This window comes from Cucumis melo, chromosome 7, assembly GCF_025177605.1.
Source record: "Cucumis melo cultivar AY chromosome 7, USDA_Cmelo_AY_1.0, whole genome shotgun sequence".
NCBI lineage: Eukaryota > Viridiplantae > Streptophyta > Magnoliopsida > Cucurbitales > Cucurbitaceae > Cucumis > Cucumis melo.
In genome coordinates, this window is record NC_066863.1 from 16,420,714 (window position 1) to 16,441,436 (window position 20,723).

The following is a 20,723-nucleotide window of genomic DNA, read 5'->3' on the forward strand; positions in this document are numbered from 1 at the left end:
TTTTCTTTTCTTCCTCGCGATTCGTCTTCTTCCTGTTATTTCGTCTTCCCCGTCTTTCCCTGCGATTTCGTTTTTCTTTTTTTCTCTTTTTCTTTTACGTGATTTCTTTCCATAATCTTTCTTATTTTTCAATAATTTATTTATGCCGTTTAATCTTTCCATCGTTTTTCTTCTTTTCCTCTTTGTTTTTTCGCTGCGATTTCTTTCCATCGTCTTTCTTCTTTTCTTTTTCTTTACGCGTTTACATTTGGGTAACCAAATCTAAACGATTGTGTACAACAAAATAACAAAATCTAAAAGATCGTATATAAGGAATCTTGAAAAAAAAAAAATTTAGATTGGAGTAGCTAAATGTAAATGATCGTGTAAAAAAATATAAAACTTTGTGTATAAAGAATCTTGAAAAAAAAATCATTTAGATTGGAGTAGCCAAATGTAAACGATCGTGTAAAAAAAAAGATCGTGTATAAAAATTCTTGAAAAAAAATCATTTGGATTAAAGTAGGCAAATGTAAATGATCATGTAAAAAAAGTAAATGATCGTGTAAATTGTTGGAATTTGTGTCCTAAAACTCATACTTTGTTATTTGATTCAATAAAATTTATTATTGAATGCTATAATCTTAAAACCAATAATTTTTAAGGTCCCGAGGCTATTTACTAGTTTGTCATATATACTTGAACTTTATGTGGAGACATAAACATGGATTAAGTTCAAGTTAATAGCCCAAATGGTCTATAGTGTATGAATAAGGTTGGGCGCCTTATTCTGGATAAACATTATGGATGCAGCCCGCTCCGTAGTTAGTACAAACGATGTAATCCTGAATCGTTCATGTAGAGACATGGAAGTGGGGGCATCTATGTAAATGGTTTGCAGAAGACTGGAACCACGAAGTAGTGACTTTTAGTTATAACACCGTAAACTATAAACTGACTATTTCAATTATGATGACCTAGGTAACTTGATCTTAATCCTGAGCTAACTATGAACTTTTGGTTCATTCGGTAGTATCCTTAGATCTGCCTCCCATTTCAGGGGTAAGATCGAGTGGATAGCTAGGGACATAGGGTGCAAGATGGAATTCACTTCTACCCACTTTTAGGATAGTAGATAGGTTCTTCCCTTAAGGACTGAATCCAAGTCTTGAACAAGGGGTCCCACCTTCTCATTGGCCCGAGAAGGATTCTGGTTTATAGGTTGGACCTTAAACCAATTGTTCAATAGTGGATCAGTGGGTCTTAAGGAGCAAGATGTAATCTTGGGAGTAAAACAGTATTTTGACCCAGCCAAGATTACAAACAACCTGTGAAGGATCGACTTACCCATTATGGTTATATCAGGTGGATAGAAATATATCTATAGTGAGGGGAGTGCAACTATGAGTCTTTAGTGGAATGACTCTTTAGTTAACGAATGTTGATTAACTTTGGTCTAAAAGAGTTTAGCCAGTTAATCTTGGATCGTTGGAGCCCATGATCTATAAGTCCATTAGGTTCCCCTACTAGCTCATATGGATTCAACTAAGAACAAGTATGTTGAAGTAATTGGAATAAGTTCGAATAAAGATAAGAGAGAGAAACCGACGTATATATATATATATATATATATATATATTGTAACGACCCAACTTTCCGGACTAAGCTGAGGTCACTACTCAATGCTAAGACTCGACCACAAAACACAAAATTCATAACGGACCGGTTACGATTCATTAAAACGTTAGAAATATTACAAAAACAGTTTCGGGCCCTATTTTAAATCACAGTCACGAAAGTTTCAAATAAAATACTCAGGTCATCAACTCAAAATCACAAAACCAAATATTCTAACAAAATACATCAGCGGAAGCATAAAGAAAACCAGACGCGTCCATATGGCCTTCACGCATCCTTCCTGCCTCTCGTCGGTCTGCCCCCTCGCTGTACCCTTACCTGAAAAGTTAAAGAAGAGAAAAGGGTGAGTATAAATATACCCAGTAAGGGACCCACTACTGGGCCAGTTAGGGAACAACAGTTAACTTCCTATTCAGGGGTACCCTACATAACAGTCTAGCAGTTCCGTAGAACGCACATATCAGTCTCGTGATCCCGAAGGATACACCTATCAGTCTAGTGATCCCGAGGGATGCACCTATCAGTCTAGTGCTCCCGAAGGATGCACATATCAGTCTAGTGCTCCCGAAGGATGCACATATCAGTCTAGTGCTCCCGAAGGATGCACATATCCGTAAGGTACACTACCCCATAGATGAAGCTAACCGTTACCCCTCAGTCCATACTAAACCGTCTACAACAGTCATACCCCAACAACATTCATATTACAATTTCGCCATAGGCTTCGCCAGTCAGATAGTATAGGTTTAAACAACTACATCCTCAGTTGCTATACGCGTTTCCAATTCACACACCATTGTGATAACCCCTAGATCCAGTCAATTAATCAATCAAAATCGGACTCACCGTCCTTCCACGACCAAACTCCATGATCAATGTCCAGACCAAAGACTACCACGTACCTAACCGTAAAAGTTTAAGGTCCATCGACATACAATTCCAATCCACAACGTAGCCCATTAACATAACCACACTATATCGAACATCCGGCATCGGAGTCTATCCGTAAACAACTCCTTACACCCGATGGCACACAAGCTACAACTAGCGGTCGCGTTACCTTTACATCAGACAAGAGTATAGCAACGATACTTAAAAGTCAAACACACATACATTTATTCAATACAGTTACTAACGTGTAATCCCCTGTGGATTACTACGTTTCCAGCCTCGATCCGAGGTCCAGTAGTAGGAAAACCCTTACCTGATACTTGGTTATGCCCCCGATTGAGTCCACGCGCAACAGATCCACCTAAACGAAAACACAAGGGTCTTAAACGAGGATACTAGTAGAAGTCATTTTAGATGGTCCTAAGCAACATCCGTTGACTTGCCCGAGGAAAGGAAAGCTATCTCCAAATCAACTTGCTTTGGGACCGTGAACTTAAGCGTCAAACCCCTATTACCTTCAAGGAACGAAAGATGGGATCCAGTCTTACTCCAATATTCAAACTCGAAACGATTATAGCAACGTTGGGTAAATTACCAAAATGATCCTTACCGAAGACTCGCCGTGACTCAAAGTGGAGGGAGAAAAATATGGTTTAGGTGGCTCGACTCGGCTTGGCTCACACTCGACTCGGCTCGGCTCGGCCTCAGCTGGGCTCGGCTCACGGCTCGGCTCAACTCAGCTTACGGCTCGGCTCGTGGCTCGACTCAACTCGGATTGCGGTTCGGCTCGCAGCTCGGCTCAACTCGGCTTGCGGCTCGGCTCGCGGCTCGGCTCAACTCAGCTTGCGGCTCGACTCGCGGCTCGGTTCAACTCGGTTTGCGGCTCAGCTCAACTCGGCTTGCGGCTCGGCTCGCGGCTCGGCTCAACTCATCTTGTGGCTCGGCTCGCGGCTCGCGGCTCGCTCGATTCAGATTCGTGGCTCGGGTCGGCTTCACTTCGCGGCTCGGGTTCAACTCCTTTCTCCTTTCGGCAACGACGGCGGTAGAAGGCAGCTCCCCTCGGTGTTCTGTCTGCGTCGGGAACACGAGATGAGGAGGGAGAAGCCGCCGACGGTGGCAGAGACGAGGAAAGAGAGAGAGACGTCGGCTGCAGATGGACGGCAGACGGTGCAAACGCGCGGATGGTGGCTGCGTTCGTCGGGTGAAGAATCTGAAGAGAAGGAGAAGAACGACGTGGCGTTGGCTTCGTGAAGGCAGTCGAGGACGCGCGGACGGAGGTGGAGACACGAATGGAGGAGAAAGGATGGAGACGGGGGCGTCGGACGATGTAGGAAGAAGAAGAAGAAGACGAAACAGCTGGGGGGGTGTCGCGCGCGGTTAGGGTTGTTTTAAAAAAAAATTCTTATTATATATATATATTAAATAAAAATAATGATAATAATATAAATAATAAAAGAAAATATTAAATAATAAAAATAAATTTAATAATACAATATTAATATTAATTAATTATAATAATATTAATATCAAATAATTAATATAATATTCAATAAAATAAAATAAAAGAAAATATATAAAGGTATTAATATTAAATTATAATGATAATAATAAATAATAATAATAAGATAATTAATATTATATTATTATTTCATCATCTACAAAATTTGAAAATCCCGAAAAATTCACATAAAATGCTAAAATTTTACCTCGAAATTCGGGGCGTTACATTCTTCCCTCCTTAGGGAACTTTCGTCCTCGAAAGTTTTATTCCTCGAACAGTTCGCGATAACGGGACCTCATGTCATCTTCTCGCTCCCATGTAGCCTCTTCCACCTGGTGATTCCGCCATAAGACTTTAACCAAAGGAATTGCTTTATTCCTCAACGTTTTCACCTCTCTAGCCAGCACCTCAACGGGTTGTTCAGTATAGCTCAAGTTTTCATCAATCTCTAGTGGCTCGTAATCCACTACATGGGATGGATCTGGCACGTACTTCCTCAACATAAAAACATGAAACACATCATGAACTGTCGAGAGTGATGGTGGCAACGCCAAGCGATAAGCTACAGGGCCAATTCGCTCCAGAATCTCAAACGGCCCAACAAAACGGGGACTCAGCTTTCCACTCCTTTCAAAACGTAAGACACCTCTCATAGGTGCTACCTTTAAGAACACCTTGTCCCCTACCTCAAACTCAAGATCCTTCCGTCTCACATCTGCATAACTCTTCTGCCTACTCTGAGCGGTATGCATACGTGATCTAATCTTCTGTATCGCTTCGTTAGTAGACTGAACTAACTCAGGACCCATCAATCTCTGCTCACCCACCTCACCCCAGCAAACCGGGGATCTACAACATTTGCCGTACAAGGCCTCAAATGGTGCCATGCCAATAGTAGCCTGATAACTGTTATTATAAGCAAATTCCATCAAATGCAAGTGGGAGTCCCAGCTACCTGGAAATTCCAATGCACACGCTCGCAACATATCCTCTAAAACTTGGTTCAGACGCTCAGTCTGACCGTCAGTCTGTGGATGGAAAGCTGTACTAAAGTCTAACCTCGTGTCCATAGCAGTCTGCAAACCCTTCCAGAATTTGGAAGTGAAACGGGCATCTCTATCAGAAACAATCGACACTGGCACTCCATGTAATCTCACTATCTCAGACATGTACAGCTGTGCCCACTTACTAGCAGTATAGGTGGATTTACCCGGAACGAAGTGTGCTGATTTGGTAAGTCTGTCCACCACAACCCAAATCACTGTAAAACCCCTCAGAGTTCTCGGCAGTCCTGTAATGAAATCTATGGACACGTTTTCCCACTTCCATTCCGGTATGCTCAAGGGTTGTAATAAACCCGCTAGTTTCTGCCTTGGTGCCTTAACCTGCTGACACACCAAGCATCTACTAACAAATTCTGCTACCTCCCTCTTAATGTTACGCCACCAATAAACCCGCTTCAGGTCCTGATACATCTTCGTACTACCTCGGTGCATGGAGAATGGGGAACTGTGAGCCTCAGATAATAATTCTGTTTTAACCGCACTATCTGATGGCACACAGAGGCGTCTCTCAAACAAAAGTCCACCATCAGAGGATATGGAGAACTCAACCGCTTGCCCTGCCTCTGCTAGGCCACGTTTCTCAACCAAATAAGGATCGTTACTCTGAGCATCAATGATCCTTTCCCTCAAAGTCGGCTGTACCGTCAACTGGGCTAACTGTATAGTGACTGCCCCCACTGACACTGCAATCTCAGCCCACTCAAGATCTCGATGCAATGGGGCCTGTCGGGTAATAAGTGCTGCTGAATGTGATAACTTTCTACTAAGAGCATCAGCTACCACATTTGCCTTGCCTGGATGATACAGTATCTCACAATCGTAATCCTTCACTAACTCAAGCCATCTTCGCTGTCTCATATTCAATTCCTTCTGAGTAAAGAAGTATTTCAAGCTCTTATGATCCGTGAAGATCTGTATCTTTTCACCATATAAGTAATACCTCCATATTTTCAAAGCAAAAACCACTGCTGCCAACTCTAAATCATGTGTAGGGTAGTTCTGCTCATGACTCTTCAATTGACGAGAAGCATAAGCGACCACCTTACCTTGTTGCATCAAAACACAACCCAAACCCTTCTTGGAAGCATCACTATAAATCACAAAACTGCCAGAACTATCAGGTACAGTAAGAACCGGTGCGGTAACTAGCTTTTGTTTAAGGTTCTGGAAACTGTCCTCACATGCCTTGCTCCAAAAAAAAGGAGCTCCCTTCCTGGTCAACTGAGTAAGAGGAGTAGCTATACGAGAAAAGTTCTCCACAAACCGTCGATAATAACCTGCTAAACCCAGAAAGCTACGAACCTCACTGACTGTGGAAGGTCGGGTCCAATCGGTGACTGCCTCTATCTTAGCTGGATCCACAGAGACTCTAGCCTTAGAAACCACATGGCCTAGAAAGGACACCTGCTTTAGCCAAAACTCGCATTTCGAGAACTTTGCATACAATTTATTATCCCGAAGTGTTTGCAAAACTATACGTAAATGCTCCTCATGCTCGGCCTCCGTCTTGGAGTATATCAAGATATCATCAATAAACACGATCACAAAAGTATTTAGGAACTCCCTAAACACTCTGTTCATCAAGTCCATAAACACTGACGGAGCAATTGTCAAACCAAAAGACATCACAATAAACTCATAGTGTCCATATCTGGAACGAAATGCTGTCTTCGGTACATCACCAACCTTAATCCTCAGCTGATGATATCCCGACCGAAGATCAATCTTGGAGAACACTGTAGCTCCCTGTAACTGGTCAAATAGATCGTCGATCCTGGGCAAGGGATATCTGTTCTTAACGGTTACCTTGTTCAACTCCCTATAGTCAATGAATAGACGCATCGATCCATCCTTCTTCTTAACAAATAAAACTGGCGCACCCCAAGGTGACACGCTCGGTCGAATGAATCCCTTATCAAGCAATTCTTGTAACTGCACCTTCAGTTCTTTCAGCTTTGCGGGGGCCATTCTATAAGGGGCTCTGGATATAGGAACCGTGCCCAGCTCCAACTCTATGGCAAACTCAACCTCTCTGTGAGGAGGTAACCCTGGAAGTTCTTCAGGAAAGACATCCGGATAGTCCCTCACCACCGGTTCTGATGACAGGGATACATCGACCTCTCTAGTATCCACCACGCTCGCTAAGATACCCCAAGTACCCTGACTGAGCAGTTTACTAGCCCTGATGACTGAGATTACCTGAGGCAACGACCTTGACCCTTCTCCCTTAAATTTAAAACTGGCCATCGAGGGAGGGTGAAACGCTACCTCCTTACGGGAACAATCTATGCTGGCATGGTTAGCGGCCAACCAATCCATACCCAGGATTACATCAAAGTCGAGCATGTCCAGGACTAACAGCATTACTTCAATCACATGGCCTGCTATCTCAATCTGGCATGCTTTCACCTTTTCCTTCGACAACATACACTCCCCGGAAGGATTAGATACTGATAGAACATGGTGTAAGGGCTCTACCTCTAAGCGGGCATGCAACACAAATGCAGAAGAGATAAAAGAATGTGACGAACCCGAATCAAACAAAACTAAGGCGTAATGCCCCAATACTGGAAGCGTACCTGTCACCACCGTGCCTGCCCTCTCAGCCTCAGTCTTGTTGGTAGCAAAGACTTTACCCTGATGTGGAGCACCTGCTCTCTAATTCTGCGCATTCCCCGTAAGTCTCATCGGGCATCTGTCAGCTGTATGCCCCTCTTGCCTACACTTAAAGCAAGTCCTGGTTCCAAATAAACAACGACCCAGATGGTGCTTCCCACAAGTGGCACACAATGGCTTCCCCCTGGCAGCTTCCACTGCCTCAAAAGGTTTCTGCTGGAAGCGGCGAAACTCACCACCTGGTCTGAAGTTCCGTTGCGGCACTGGAATAGGCTGCTGCTCAGCCTTCCTTTTCTGTCCCGAGGTCGAACCTTTACCTGCGACCTTCGACGAGTTAGCCCTCTCTTGTAAACTGAGATCCACTGCCAGGCGCAGTGCATCGGCATGTGTAGCGGGTCGGAAAGCTCGAACCAAACCCTGAATGTCCAGTCGGAGGCCTCTAACAAACTTATCAGCTCTGGCCGCCTCGGTCGCTATCATCTCGGGAGCGAAGCGGGATAACATGTCAAACCCCGCATCATATTGCTCCACTGTCATGTCACCCTGCTCTAAGTTCAGAAACTCCTGCCGCTTGGCATCTCTCAAACTAGCAGAGAAGAATTTCGCATAGAAACTCTCCTTGAACTGTTGCCACGTGATCTGACTCACATCACCACCTAGCATTCTCTCTGTAGTCTCCCACCATGCAGTACCTCTGTCTGTCAACATGAAAACAGCACACTGAACTTTCTGATCCTCAGGGCACTTCATGTATCGGAATATGGTCTCCAAAGACGATAACCACAGCTGAGCCCTGGTGGGGTCCTCCAAAGACCCATCGAATGTCGTGGGATTATACTTCCTGAAATCCCTCAGGTGCTTGGCCTCTGCTGACAACTGATCCGACACAACCTGGGGCACAACTGGTACTAGAGCCGGAGCTGGAGCAGGAGCTGGCACTGGAGCTGGCGGGGCAGGCTGCTGCTGCTCCCGCATCTGCATAATCAAATCCCTGAACCTTTGCTCCATGGCAGCTAGGTCCGCATGAGTAAGTGGTGCAGCCGGGTCAGTGGCTTGGGCTACAGGCTGCACCTCAGGTTGAACACGTCCTGCTCCCCTTCCTCGGCCTCCTCGGCCACCCCTACGTGCACCCCTCCTTGCCGGCATTTCCCCTAACGACCACCAATGATCCCTTTAGTCATAAGTGATAATTAATTTCGCAGTTTAATTTAGGTAAGGAAATGCATATAGAGTTATACATATAATTTCATGAGAGCGTACCTGACGAGTGCCAAGGATCGTTTTAGCCATAAGGACACAAAACACAGACTCACATCATAAGTCAGTCTACAGAACATAAAACTTAGGCTCTGATACCAACTGTAACGACCCAACTTTCCGGACTAAGCTGAGGTCACTACTCAGTGCTAAGACTCGACCACAAAACACAAAATTCATAACGGACCGGTTACGATTCATTAAAACGTTAGAAATATTACAAAAACAGTTTCAGGCCCTATTTTAAATCACAGTCACGAAAGTTTCAAATAAAATACACAGGTCATCAACTCAAAATCACAAAACCAAATATTCTAACAAAATACATCAGCGGAAGTATAAAGAAAACCAGACGCGTCCATATGGCCTTCACGCATCCTTCCAGCCTCTCGTCGGTCTGCCCCTCGCTGTACCCTTACCTGAAAAGTTAAAGAAGAGAAAAGGGTGAGTATAAATATACCCAGTAAGGGACCCACTACTGGGCCAGTTAGGGAACAACAGTTAAGGTCCATCGACATACAATTCCAATCCACAACGTAGCCCATTAACATAACCACACTATATCGAACATCCGGCATCGGAGTCTATCCGTAAACAACTCCTTACACCCGATGGCACACAAGCTACAACTAGCAGTCGCGTTACCTTTACATCAGACAAGAGTATAGCAACGATACTTAAAAGTCAAACACACATACATTTATTCAATACAGTTACTAACGTGTAATCCCCTGTGGATTACTACGTTTCCAGCCTCGATCCGAGGTCCAGTAGTAGGAAAACGCTTACCTGATACTTGGTTATGCCCCCGATCGAGTCCACGCGCAACAGATCCACCTAAACGAAAACACAAGGGTCTTAAACGAGGATACTAGTAGAAGTCATTTTAGATGGTCCTAAGCAACATCCGTTGACGTACCCGAGGAAAGGAAAGCTATCTCCAAATCAACTTGCCGTGGGACCGTGAACTTAAGCGTCAAACCCCTATTACCTTCAAGGAACGAAAGATGGGATCCAGTCTTACTCCAATATTCAAACTCGAAACGATTATAGCAACGTTGGGTAAATTACCAAAATGATCCTTATCGAAGACTCGCCGTGACCCGAAGTGGAGGGAGAAAAATATGGTTTAGGTGGCTCGGCTCGGCTTGGCTCACCCTCGGCTCGGCTCGACTCGGCCTCAGCTCGGCTCGGCTCACGACTCGACTCAACTCGACTTACGGCTCGGCTCGTGGCTCGGCTCAACTCGGATTGCGGCTCGGCTCGCGGCTCGGCTCAACTCGGCTTGCAGCTCGGCTCAACTCGGCTTGCAGCTCGGCTCAACTCGGCTTGCGGCTCGGCACGCGGCTCGGCTCAACTCGGTTTACGGCTCGGCTCGCGGTTCGGCTCCACTCGACTTGCGGCTCGGCTCAACTCGATTTACGGCTCAGCTCGCGATTCGGCTCAACTCAGCTTGCGGTTCGGCTCGCGGCTCGGCTCAACTCAGCTTGCGGCTCAGCTCGCGGCTCGCGTCTCGCTCGATTCGGATTCGTGGCTCGGGTCGGCTTCACTTCGTGGCTCGGGTTCAACTCCTTTCTCCTTCCGGCAACGACGGCGGTAGAAGGCAGCTCCCCTCGGTGTTTTGTCTGCGTCGAGAACACGAGATGAGGAGGGAGAAGCCGCCGGCGGTGGCAGAGACGAAGAAAGAGAGAGAGAGACGTCGGCTGCATATGGACGGCAGACGGCGCAAACGCGCGGATGGTGGCTACGTTCGTCGGGTGAAGAATCTGAAGAGAAGGAGAAGAACGGCGTGGCGTTGGCTTCGTGAAGGCAGTCGAGGACGCGCGGATGGAGGTGGAGACACGAATGGAGGAGAAAGGATGGAGACGGCGGCGTCGGACAATGTAAGAAGAAGAAGAAGAAGACGGAACAGCTGGGGGGGTGTCGCGCGCGGCTAGGGTTGTTTAAAAAAAAATTCTTATTATATATATATATATATTAAATAAAAATAAATAAATAAAAATAATGATAATAATATAAATAATAAAAGAAAATATTAAATAATAAAAATAAAATTAAATAATAAAAATAAAATTAATTATACAATATTAATATTAATTAATTATAATAATATTAATATCAAATAATTAATATAATATTCAATAAAATAAAATAAAAAAAATATATATAAGATATAAGTCGGTTTTGTGTTTAAATATGATTTAAATAAATATGAATATTGATTCATATTTAAAAGCTTGAAAAGTTTAGAAAACGGTCAAAAGTCAACATATTGATTTTGAACTTTGACCGGATTTATATTCAAATATGATTTGAATTTTAGAAAAATGAATACAGATTCATACTTGGGAGGTTAGAATTAGTCAAGACGGAAAAAATAGTAAAAAGTGAAAAAGTTGACTTTTGACTAAGAAAAGTCAAAGTTTGACTTTGACTTAAGTTTGTCAAATGACCAAAATGCCCCTTTGGCTAATTACTTTATTAATTAACGGTTAATGGGAAATGTGACAAATTATTATGATTTTGAAGCCGCTAATTTCATTAAAGAGTTAATGAATTGATTAGGTGTTGATAAGATATGGAATAATTTACATGCAAATTTGCATGTAAAATTCATATAAAACTTCTCATTACCGAATGAGTAATGGAAGAGGTTTTCTTTGGAGAAACACCTAAATGATTGACTCCCATCTCTCTCTAAAATTCTCTTCGCATAACCGAGTCCCACAACTCCGTTCTTGGTCCTGAGCCATAGTAAGTCAGCTTGGTGGTTGTCCTTGCTCGTGATTTTCAGGAAGAGAAGAAGTTTTAGACCAAAGAAGAAGTTGAGAACTACAAAGGTAAGTACATCGTTTACCTCTCTCTCTCTTTGTTTAGGTTCATCGCATGGTAGATGCATGTTAACTTCTAAATCGTTTAGATGCATATAGAGTAAAGCTTGATCCTTTAAATTCCGCTGCTGCATGTCTCTAGTTTTTTTTATTCCATCATAAATAAATCTAAACGATCGTGTAAAGAAATCTAAACGATCGTGTACCAAAAGATATATAAAAATCGTGTACCAAATTTTAAAAAAAATTATTTAAATTTGGGTCCTCAAATCTAAACGATTGTGTAACAAAATTAAACGATGGAATTGAAAAGATAAATTGTAGCCATATCTAAACGATCGCGTATAAATTGTAGCCATATCTAAACGATCGTGTATAAATTATAGCCATATCTAAACGATCGCGTTGTAGCCATATATAAACGATCACGTATAAATTATAGCCATATCTAAATGATCGCGTATATATTGAACCATATCTAAACGATAACTTATAAATTGTAGCCATATCTAAATGATCACGTATCAAACAATAACGAAATCTAAACGATCGCAAATATATTACGCGCACGTTATTGACGACATGGTTAACGGAGCATTTTTGGTATTTTATATGGTGAGCCTCTGGGCTTTTTCTGTTTTTGGAATTGTTCTATAGAATGTAAAAATTTTGCCGCTTTTTTTATAATTTTGAAAAGATCCCTAAAAATAATTGAGAAAAATGAAAAGGAAACTAATAAAAATAATGGATAAAAAAAGAAAAGGAAACAAATAGAAATAAATTGAGAAAAATGAAACCAATAAAAATAATTGAGAAACGGAACATAATAAACTTTTTTTTTTTGTTTTCAATAATTTCTTATAAAATGAGAAACGTTTCTATTTTTTTTAGAATGAGAAACAAGAAACGTTACCAAACACGTTCGTTTCTTAAAAAAAAAAAGAAAACAGAAACATAAAATAGGGAACGAAAACATTACCAAACAGACACTAAACTACCCACATGGAAGTAATGTGCAAAGTTTTGTTTCCCCGTAAAATATCAAATTAAAATTCCAAATTCTAATCTTGTACACTCAACATACCCTTCAACCACATTACTTTTTTTTTTTTATATTATTTTATTTAGATACTTCGGGTCCGTTTGATAACGTTCCCATTTTCAGTTTCCTATTCTATGGTCCTTGTTTCTTCTTTTAGAAGAAACGGAACTATGTTTGATAACTATTTTCGTTTTCTGTTTTTTTAAAAATTACATAAACAATTTTTTTATATATAATCATTTCCTGTTTTCCGTTTTTGTGTTATTTTTCATAACATTTTCTCTTATTTTTTTAGTTTAAATATAATTTAGTTATGAAAAAATAAAAATGTTTATAGAATTCATTAAAATACATAAAAAAATAATTATAAAAAATAATTATAAACATTAACGTTATGTTATATACGTAAATTCCATTGCAAAATTAATAACAAACTACAATAGATTTTATGAATTATATGTTGTTAAATTTTGATTTAGAATATTATTTATCAATCAATTCATTTATCTTAAATGCGGTTGATTTTAATTCTAAATTTTATGTAAATGTCATGATGGTAAAATATTAAACATAACTAAAATGAATATCATTGTAAAAGAAAATTTATAGACGGTAAAATTCTAAGTAATTAGAAGGAACTAAAAATAATAATTTTAAATTTAAAATAACATAAAAACATGTCAATCGCAAAATTAAAATAAATGTTGCTAAGTAGAAAAGAAATTATAAAACTAAACATGAAATTTAAAAATAAAATAATACATAAATCTAAATATTAAAAAATTTAAAATTCAGAATTTGTTATGAAATAAAGAACCAAAAACTAGATAAGAACACAAAAGAAAAATAGAGAAGAGAGGAAGAAGAGAAGACAATTGAACTCAATTGTGGTGTGTATACAAATGATCTCTACAACCTCTATTTATAGGGTTGTGAGAATAATGGTTACAAAATCAAACATAAATAGGGGACAAGAAAGTTATGGATATTGATGGGGAGGTTATTAGATGAATTTGTAACCTAAGGAGGTTATGGACATCTAATAATATTTGACTTTAATATTGAATATTCATAATACTTCCCCATTAGATGTCCATATTATATAAAATAAATGCCTCGTTAAAACCTTACTAGGAAAAAACCCAGTGGGAAAAAATCCTAGTGAAGGAAAAAAAGTACATCATTTTATATACTTTAATAATTGCCTCATTAAAAACATTGCTAGGAAGACCCAATTGAAAAAACCATAGTCAAGAAAAGAATGCAATATTTTTACTCCCCCTCATGAGTACATCACTTGAATTCTCCGAGTTGTCACATTTCAATGTTGTGCTTAAGCTTTTCAAATGACGGAGTTGGTAATTGCCTTTGTAAATAAGTCTTTCATGTTGTCTTTTGAAGAATTTTGTTGAATATTGATGTCATCAGTTGATGCTTTGTCTTCACATAAGAACACTATTGGCTAGTTTTGTACATACATCACCAATATCGCTGCATGATTTAAAGTAATTGTTCTGATCTGCTTCATAAGCTCCGACAATATAGAAAAAAATCTTCTATATGTATTGAGTAACTCGTGTAAGATCTAGCTCGCATGGGTTAGATAAATAACATGTATCTTCATAATCAATTAGATCACAATTAGATCTATTAGAATAAATTATTGTAAGCTAATAATTCTTAAATTAAACATAACATAGTTTAATTCTATTTCAATATTTTTTGGAGAAATATTATTTTTATGTAACAAAATTACTAAAAATATACAACAGATAGTGGATAAACTAGAGATACAAGTGCACTTATTTCTCAAAATTATGGTTCTTCACGACCTCAAGTTCTTCATTATCTTTCTGATACGGAATTATATAAAACCTTTTTTTTTTCCACATGGCCAAGTGAATGAATCACCCTAGGAAAGTTCAATGATATAACTAGTCCAATTTCATTTGCTTTATGCTTTATTTGCAAGTTAAGACAAAACATATAATCTCAAATTCTTTTTAGAGAAATTCTATTGTTTTTGAAATCTCTTCAGGAGTTTCTACTCAAATCATCAAATTGGACAAATAGGGGTTATGTTTATACCCTCTTATCAACAAAAATGTAATGAGAGATTATGATATTCGTCTGAAATATTTTATAACTCTCTTATTACTGAATCATATGATTTCATAACCTTTAATCCTTCAGGGATATAATTATTAATAAGTTTATACCAATGTATAATGACTACATCCATAAGGTGTATGTTAAGCTTTGCATACACACTAAGATATGTTAGATATCTCATGGTATTGTATCCACCATAGGAGAATATGTATCTCTCATATAACCAATACCAATTCTTTGTGTGGAACTTGTCCCACTTTCTATTTGTTTTTCTTACAAACACTTTACTTGTATTCATCATGTTCGACATTCTCTAAATGTCTAACTAGTTCTCACGATTTGAAACATATAAGTTTATTTTGATTGGATTGTTTCTTTTCACATAAGCCAATCCTTTTTGTGTTGTCGCAACATTGAATATGTCTAAGTACATATTACTTATTTTCATAAATAATATCGTGAGCAATATTGTATGCAAAAATGTTGTCAAGTTATTTAAGTATGGTTCCATTTCTTGTCATAACATATAATTTTATCAAGATCTCTTTACCATTTTTTTTTTTACTTCAAGATTCTTATGAATACTCATATTCAAGATTTCTTCTAGAATATCCATATTCTTAACTGATCATTAATTGACTATTTCTTCTTTAAGGATCTTTCTCTTTGGAACTCACATTTGCCTATGACGCTTCAAGCGTGTAGTATTGACAACTTATTACACTAGGATATCATTCTTAGATTGTATCTTTGTAACCACTATAACTCGGTCACTTTTTTACAATTATAAATGTTCTGTAAATGCATCTACATTTGATTTGATATCATTTTATTCCAAATGAGATATCTTTTGAACCTCTAGTTCAAAATAATTTGTATGATGATCAAAATGAGACAATATTTATGCATTTCATTCAATTTATTTTTTTCAACATTTTCTTAATTTCTCCCCCTAATGTTGGAAAAAATGTCTCATTAATGAGAACTAGCAAATTGCATAGTAAATATATCATCCATCCGGGATTTAATTGTTTTATCATCTTAAACATGATCTCATACAAATTTAGAAGTTTTTCTATTCAAACATATGCTACAATATGTTCGTTCACTTATCTCAATTAATTATCAAATGTTTGGGATGCAAACTCACTAACATTCTTAAATCAAAATAATAAGTATATCTATGGCCAACAATAGAATGCACCAACAAGAATTAATAAACCATGAATCTCTTCCCAAAAGCATGAGAGTTTCAATTTCAAATTTCGCTAGTGAGAGTTTGATAATTAACCTCTTGAGAACAAGAGACTCCTTGACAATTTATTACATGAAAGAATCTTCTAGTTCTTCAATGGATGTCAATGTATATTTCCAATCATACATTAATTTCATTATTGACCCAAAATGACTCTAATGTCAAATAAAATTATGTTTGGATCAATGAACTTCAGGTTCGTTGTTGCATATATATCAATTACACGAATGTGTGTGTAATATAATTGAGAAGTAAAAGTAGACAAATTTTCTATATGCATTACCCGCAGAAGATTATATATAATATATGCATATCATATATTATTCTTATAGTCAATCTCTCTAGATATGATATCGATTACAACATATACACTAGAAGAAATTTGGCCTTTAATGTCGGTTTAAAACCGACATTAAAGGGCTTTAATGTCACTTGGCAACCGACATCTTTGCGAGCGTTATTAAAGGCCTTTAATGTCGGTTGGGCTTTAATGTCGGTTTAAAAACGACATTAAAGGCCCCTTTAATGTCGGTTTAAAAACGACATTAAAGGCCTTTAATGTCAGTTTTCAACCGACATCTTTGATAGTGTTATTGAAGCCCTTTAATGTCGGTTGAGCTTTAATGTCGGTTTTAAACCGACATCTTTGATAGTGTTATTGAAGCCCTTTAATGTTGATTGGGCTATGATGTCGTTTTAAAACCGACATTAAAGACTTGTTGTCCATTTTTAGAAATTTATATTTATTTAATTCTTGTATTATTGTCCATTTTTTATAAACCAACATTGAATCCATATAGATAAATATTTTTTCTCGCTCCAACGAATCAATAAATATTATTTTAGAAACTATAATATTTATCTTTTACATTTGTATACACAAAATGAAAACTTAATATTGTGTTTATATATACATTCTACAACAGTATATGAAAAAAGATCCTAATACAAGACGTAAATAAGAAAAATTCTAAACGTCTTCTCAATCTTCAATCTTCAACCTTCAATGATCGTCTGGCTATCTACACAATTGCTCAGCTTTCAACCCCATATAACTTCAATCATTCTACAAACAATACCAAAACAAAGCTAAACGTGAGGTATTTAAACATTGAGGTAGAATATATGCATTTAATAAGTAGTTAAATTCACTTATTAATCACATCAAAATAACGAGATTAGGTAGAAAAAAGAACTCGAAATATAACGTGATCCTATATATGTAACTCCAAAAGTCCAAAATGAACATAGAAATTAAAGAAATTGCAAACTAATTAAACCCAAAATTTACTAACTCCAAAGTCTAAAATTAACATATAGAGATTAAAGACATTGCAGATGAACTAAACCCAAATTTTACTGACTCCAATGTCCAAAATTAACTTATAGAAATTAAAGACATTGCAAATGAATTAAACTCAAAGTTTAGTAACTTCAAAGTTCAAAGTTAACATAAAAATTAAAGAAATTGCAACATCAGCAATAACAAAGTTACCACTAGTACTCCTAGTCTACATTGCCATTTTAGCATCACCCATAACAGCTTGTCCAACAATAGTAGCAGAAAAAATCCAAAAGAAAAAACACAACCCAGTATTGAGTACCATTTAGTTAGATTATATAAGGAAGTTGGTTTTTTGTGGAATATAAGACTAACGCTCCCTTTCAATGAGATTACAAATTTGAATCCAGAGATCCCTTTCAATTAAACTCGCAACTTCACCCATAGAGATCCCTTTCAATTAAACTCGCAACTTCAACCTACCAAACTTGGAGTAATGTCATAGCCCACATAAAAAAGAAACAAATGAAAAGGAGGAAAGTGAAAGAAAAATGGTACCTCAGAGACGAGAGTGTTGTAAGAAGCCCGAGTGGTAGAGAATGAAGAAAAGAGAAGAGTAGGGTTGTTCTTTTGAACTAATTTGAAGTTGGGACAAAATCTGAGTCCACCCATCTTCCTCCACAAAATATTCATCTTCTTTTCTAATATTTTCAATTTTTCAAAAAGGAAAAAAAATACAGAAATAAAAGTAAATCAGTATATAAAAAAAGAAACAATTCATCATACCAACTTAGAACTCCTTAGTATCACAATTATCCTTCAAAATAACTAATGACAACTTCTTTCTTCTAACGATGAAATTATGATATAGCTGAATCAATACAAGCTATAGTACGTATCTATGAACGTGAGGAGAAAAGATTTCTCAGTTGAAAGAGAGAAAGAGGAATATACCCGAAAGATAAAGAAGGAATTGGTGGTGTCATTCCGAAAATGGGCTGTTTATTATGAACCAAGTTTGGAACATCGCACTATCCACGTTCAACCAAAGCCTTCTCATTTTCCTTTACCTAAAATTTTCAAAGTATATGAACATATTACATTCTTAGAGGCTATTCAACAATATTAAATTACTTTAATTAATTTATATACAACATATGCAAAATGAAACTTACATTCAAATCAAATTTGCTGAGAAATCCTCTTTTTATCCTCAACCAACACCTTAATCAGAGTCTAAAGTTTACTGTAAGGGGACCATTCTTTTCTTTTCCTCATTTAATACGATGTAATTCTAAACTAACACCATAGTGTTAAAATACTTCTTTTTTGCTTTGATTTTTCAGGTGTGAAATAATAAGCATAAGCAAACAAAAGCAATTGAGGGTTCCAAATCCAGCCAACAGCTAGAACTTCATTTTATTTGGCACAATTAACAAACTAAGCATGTTTTCAGAACATAAAGAAGTAAGAAACTCATTTTTATTATACATTCATATCGCTAAAAGTTATACTAATTACATAACTGAGTTTGAAAACAAGATCTCCCAGCTAAGCTTATAGATAGGGTAAATTTAGTTATATCAATACTTCAATTGATATTACTTTTCGCTTTCTTGGATTGTTACTCACAAATTTTCAACAGCAATACAAATTAAGAAAATTATTAGAAAGCTAAATTTCAAAAGAACATTTGAAAAGTTAGTTTGATAAAAATTCTATTTTTAGCTAATTTTTTCCCAACTGCCATGATTTAAGACATTCCAGTAACATCCTATATTAATTATTATTTTAAAAAAAAAACTATCCTTTAAAACAGATTACCAAAATTACTCAAAAATAGAAACTAAGAACCAAATAAAATCTAGAGACAAGAAAACCAATAAAAACAAACAGCGAGTTCAATCAGCAAGAGCCAATCTAACCCTTTTGGGAACTAAAAATGAATTGTTTTGCATAAAAGCTTAAAAATCCAAAAAGGGTAAGAAATTTATGGAAGAAAAAGAAGAGGAAAGGCAGATCCAAATCCATAATAAGAGAGGTTAAAACCCAGAAAGATGAATCGAATAAAAGATAAAGAAATCACCTTTTCGGTGTAATTCCTTACAATAAAACACAGCATATGCAAAATGAAACTTACATTCCCCAGTGACCTTTTTTCATCAGTGGTGCCTCCAAACTGAACTTTTCCATCCCCCACGTCTCCTTTGGACTTGTATTCAATCACTTTCGCATGCTTCTCATCAACATTTCCACCATTATCTTCTTCCTTCACTCGATCCTTAAACCGCTTCCGGTCCCTCCTTGCCCTACCACCCAAGCTTGCTCCATCGTCTTTGACTCTTTTTCACCGTCAGCAAATCTCCTCCGCTCATTTTTCTCGTCCATCTTAGATGAAGAATATAAATATTAACCAAAACCTTTCATTTCAATAACAAAAGAAATAAATAATACAATGATACAATATGTTTCCTATGTTAAAACCAACATTCCTTAGGAGTTTGCATCTTTCGAACAACCTATATTCACAAAAATAATACTAAAAAACCAAACAAAACGCTCACTCAATGTATAAGAAAAAGAGACTTTTATGAGACATTTCATCAAGCATCTTATGAGCATAAACTAATAACTCAAGAATGCATCTTCCTCATCTTTTCACATAGCACAAGGTGAAATCTAAATTCCACTAGCAAATGAATAATGTATACATGGTTATACCTAAAGGTTGGCATTTTACCTAAATATATATACAAGAAGACTATGAATTGTATACGGCTCATTTTACCTAAATATCTTTTCACATGTCAGAAGTGAAAACTCAAAGAATCTTCTATCAAAATATTTTTCAAGAGAACGTAGAATTTAAACTGGAGCAAATAAGAAAAATTTTTCTAAGAAGTTACCAAAAGATTCTTCAACAATGGAGTTTGGAGTAAATGATAGGCATCTTCACAATAGTTAAGCAAATGTTGCTCTTATCATCGTCGAGAAGCAGAATAAAACACGACACATTTGTTCTATCATAGTGATTTTAGTAGGAGATGATGGAAATTCCTTCTGAAGAAAGTTCTTATATGTTGAATTTATGAACAGAAAGGCAAAAGAACAAAAGTCCAAACTTTTGTGTGGCCATAGTTTAAGAAAGAACAGGAAGAGTCTTTGAATAAATGGAATAAAAGCATTCCAATGGTTGGATTAAAACTAGAGGACCTCCCAAATATCCAATGGCAAGAAAAAAGAAAGGAAAGAAGT

The 20,723-nt window shown here is 37.5% G+C and overlaps 1 long non-coding RNA gene across 1 annotated transcript; it reads right to left on the reverse strand.

Moving 5' to 3' along the window:
* Positions 1–18,502: 18,502 nt before the first annotated feature.
* LOC127150282 (uncharacterized) lies at positions 18,503–19,731 on the reverse strand. The gene is made up of 3 exons (XR_007822511.1): positions 19,609–19,731; positions 18,644–18,692; positions 18,503–18,538 (listed from the first exon to the last, which is right to left on the reverse strand). It is a non-coding gene; the product is annotated as an uncharacterized LOC127150282 (long non-coding RNA).
* Positions 19,732–20,723: the final 992 nt, after the last annotated feature.